Here is a 4,028-nt window from a genome sequence, read left to right on the forward strand (position 1 = left end):
TAGAGGAAAAATGAACGAAGATCCAAACAATCATCTAATGGACTTCGAGGAGATAATGAACACATTTCAGTACAATGGTGTTTCACAAGATGCAGTTTACCTAAGGGCATTCCCCTTCACACTTAAAGATGATGCAAAGCACTGGCTTCGAAGCTTGCCTAATGGATCGATTCGAACATGGGATGAGATGACCAGAAAATTTCCTGACAAATATCTCTCATCAGCTAAGACGGGCAAGTTTAGAAGAGAAATCCATAACTTCTGCCAGAACGAGGTTGAAACTATGTTTGAAGCATGGGAAAGTTTTAAGGAGACAGTCAGAAAGTGTCAACATAGCGGAATTGAACTCTGGATGCAACTCCATTACTTTTTGGATGGACTGACATAGGCCTCACGTAGAACATTGAGCAATGCAGGTACAACTAGATGAGTCACAATTCTAGATGAGTTACCTAAAGATGCAAATCAGTGGCCCTCTGAAATTGCTGAAGAAGAAGATCAATTGGTGTTCACCAAGTTGATTCTAACACATTTGTGCAGGTACAAATTGATTGCATGGCCACAGAAATAAGGAAGCTGACCTTAGTCTCAATACACAGTGAGCCTCATGCAACTTGTGATATATGTGGAAGAGGACATCCTACTCATGAGTGTCAAGCCTCAATGGAGGAAGTGAATGTAGTGGATAATTATATCTTCAACGCAATGGGTCAAAAGCACCCTGGTTTTTCATGGAGTTCACCTGGGGGTACTGCAAATGCATGGCAACAAAATAATCCCAGATTTCAGGGACAGGGAGCTCATAGTTTTTTTTTGAATCAGCCAAGACCACAGTTTCAATCTCAACAATCCAATCAGCTAGCGCTAGAGGATCTGATGAAGTCCTTTATTGTCCAGACGGATGAGAGGCTAGATGCTCATGGTGCTGCTATCAAAGAACTTGGCACAGGGTTGCGAAACTTGGAGAAGCAAGTGGGAAAAATTATCACTGTATTGTTTGACAGAATCCCAGGTACTCTGCCAGCCGATACTGAGAAAAATTCCAAGGAAAAGGTGAATGTTGTGACCTTGAGAAACGGTCAAGTGTTGAAAAATCCCACTCCAATCCAAAAAGAGGTTGTACTGGAAAAAAAAAGTGGGGAGGAGCTGAAAATTGAAGTTGATAAGAAGAAGAAAGACAAGAAGGGGACTGAGAAAACGAAGAAGGAGGAAACTTCAAGAAGGGAGGAATCGAATAAAGAGAGCAAGCACATGTTTGCTCTACCTTTTCCCCAAAAGCTATATAGAGAAAAGCTGGACAAGCAGTTTGAGAGATATCTGGATGTGCTGAAACAGGTCAATGTAAATTTACCATTCACAAAAGTGCTCTCCCAAATGCCAGCTTATACAAAGTTCTTGAAGGAGATCCTTACAAAGAAGAGGAAGATAGAAGAGACCTCAGTGGTCAAAATCACAGAGCATTGCAGTGCAAACTTGCAAAACAAACTCCCACAAAAGTGTGGAGATCCAGAGAATTTTACTATACCTTGCTCTTTAAGCACTCTTAACTTTTCTAAATCTTTATGTGATTCTGGTGCCTCAATTAATCTAATGCCTTTGTCTATTTACAGGAAGATGGAGAATAAGATTGGAGAGATAAGGTCTGCACCAATATCTTTGCAGCTAGCAGACCAAACAACTTTGATACCTGAAAGGATAGTTGAATATGTCTTAGTGCGGTAGATAAGTTTTTATTCCCTGTAGATTTTATAGTGGTAAAAATGGAGGAGAATAAGGAGGTCCCCCTTATCTTAGGAAGACCATTCTTAGCAACGGATAAAGCTATATTAGATATACGTGAAAGAAGACTCATGCTTAGAGTGGGTGAGGAGATTGTAACATTCGAGATAAATGTAGAAACGGGGGTGAAAAAGGAGAAGCCAGTTAGACGTGTTGAGTGGAAGGTGAAGAGTTTGAAGGAGAAAGCTCCAGTGATTAAGGAAGATAAGTGTGGGGTGTATCCCAAGAAGGCTGAGAAGAAGCTATCTACATGGATATGTGCACTGGTTCCGGCAAGAAGAATAGAGCCCGACTTTGATTCAGAACCCGACTAGATATTAAGGGAAGTTTTCTCTACCATATGTTTTTTAATTGTGTGTCATGGGGACATGCCACAATTTAAAGTGTGTGGTGGGGGATATATTTGTATGTTGTATGTATGTTAGTATTAGTTTTTAAGTTTGTTGGTTATAGAATAGAGAGATTAAAAAACAAAAACATAAATTTTTTAAAAATTTCAATTTTTCTCGACGATGTATATCATGTCGACAGGTTTCTTGAGGAATTAAAGTCAAAAGAAAAAGACAAAAAGATTTTCTTTTGTTAGGTAATGTACTAATTCCCCCTTAGTTTTTCTTTGGGCCGTAGTTTTTTTCCAAGGATTTTATTTGAACCGGGTGTAGGTAATTTTTTTTAGTTAGTAGTAGGAAACCTTGTGCTATAATGTGAATTGAAGCTATATCTCTTAACTTTATTATACCTTGAGAATAGTGAGTGCTTTAGTTGTGACGCTTAGACTCAATTTTTGACTCTTGTATAAGTACCTTAATTTGTATGATAACTGCTTTGACTAGAGTGCCTTGATGAGTCCAATCCTGAGTGAGTTATGTGCTATGTGTGTGCAAAGTTTTTGTGTTATTCTGTGCATTGCATTCGATATCTAGAACTAGCCTCGTGTATTTGCAAAGAGAAATAGTAGTTTTATTCAGTCTTGAAAAATGATATAGGCGTTTCTTTGTTGATCCAGTTATATATTTTACCCACCTAATTGTTACAAATCTTAGTTAACTCCTTTGAGTTTGTAATCTTGTTTCTTTGGCAACCACATTTCAAGCCTTACCCATTTGTTTGAAGATCATCTATTTAAACTTTTTCACCTCTAATGAGCACTTGAAATTGTATGAACTGTGTAAAAGTTGAAGTGTGAGGTGGTTGGTTTGGCTTTTGCTTGGAACTAGTGAAATAAGGAGAAAGGTGCGATATTTTGAAAAAGTAAGAGCCATTTGAATTGGAAAAAGAAAATAAAAGGAAAATAGTTGTATTGTTGTTCAAATATTCCTTGATAGTGGTAACTCTTGATATAATTGTGCTTAAAGAAGTATGAGTTAATGTATATTGAAGTGAAGGTGGAGTTATGGTTTGCTATAAGTATGAGGTTTTGAATGTTAAAGTGTACGTATTAAAGTGCTTAGGGAGGTGTAGCCACTCTTATATCTAAATGTATCCTACCCGTCCTGCAACCTACATTACAACCACTAAAGTCATACTTGATCCTTGACTGGATGAGCTCAAATTAGTAGAGTAGTACACTACGGGCAAGTCTATGGCTCATCTTTTGTGGCATATGAATGTTGTTCTAAGAGTGAGAGAATTCTTTCTATTTAAAGTTCCTAATTGATCTTAAATTTTAGTGTGTGTGGAACTACTCTCTTTTGTTGTGTTAGGGCACTTGATTCATGAAGGAAATGTAATGTTGTTCACCTCTATATTAGAGTAAGTGAGCGGGTTGTGAAAAATACTTGGTACTTGTGAGTCAAATCTTTAGGTGAAGATGTTACACTATTGTGCTTAGTCTATTTTAAATTGTCACGACCCAAACTGATGGGCCGCGATGGGCACCTGGTACCTTACTCAACCGAGTACCAACGTAATGTATCGTTCTTATTGCATCATCATATACACATGACATATGGGCCTAATAGGCCAACATGATCCTTTATAAACTCAAAACATAGGCCGACAAAGTCATGTAATCTTTCACGTCAAGACATATATCTACAAGCCTCTAAGAATACATAAATGTAATAAAGGTCGGGATAGATTCCCGCCATATCAAATAATACATGTCTAAATTATACTAACCGAACGAGCAACTCCGAAGCAAATGGAGTGCACCAACATCTTTTGCTGAACTGATAGCCTACTTGGAGGGCTCTCGACCTGTCTATCGGGAGCTGCGGGCATGAAACACAACGTCCCCAGGCAAAAGG

At 38.2% G+C, this 4,028-nt stretch overlaps 1 non-coding gene across 1 annotated transcript; it reads right to left on the minus strand.

The window, feature by feature from the left end:
• Positions 1-235: 235 nt before the first annotated feature.
• On the minus strand, positions 236-342 carry LOC142181352 (small nucleolar RNA R71). Its single transcript, XR_012710018.1, has one exon. It is a non-coding gene; the product is annotated as a small nucleolar RNA R71 (small nucleolar RNA).
• Between the last annotated feature and the right edge of the window lie 3,686 nt (positions 343-4,028).

Source organism: Nicotiana tabacum, chromosome 5 (genome assembly GCF_000715075.1).
Source record: "Nicotiana tabacum cultivar K326 chromosome 5, ASM71507v2, whole genome shotgun sequence".
NCBI classification, from domain to species: Eukaryota; Viridiplantae; Streptophyta; class Magnoliopsida; order Solanales; family Solanaceae; genus Nicotiana; species Nicotiana tabacum.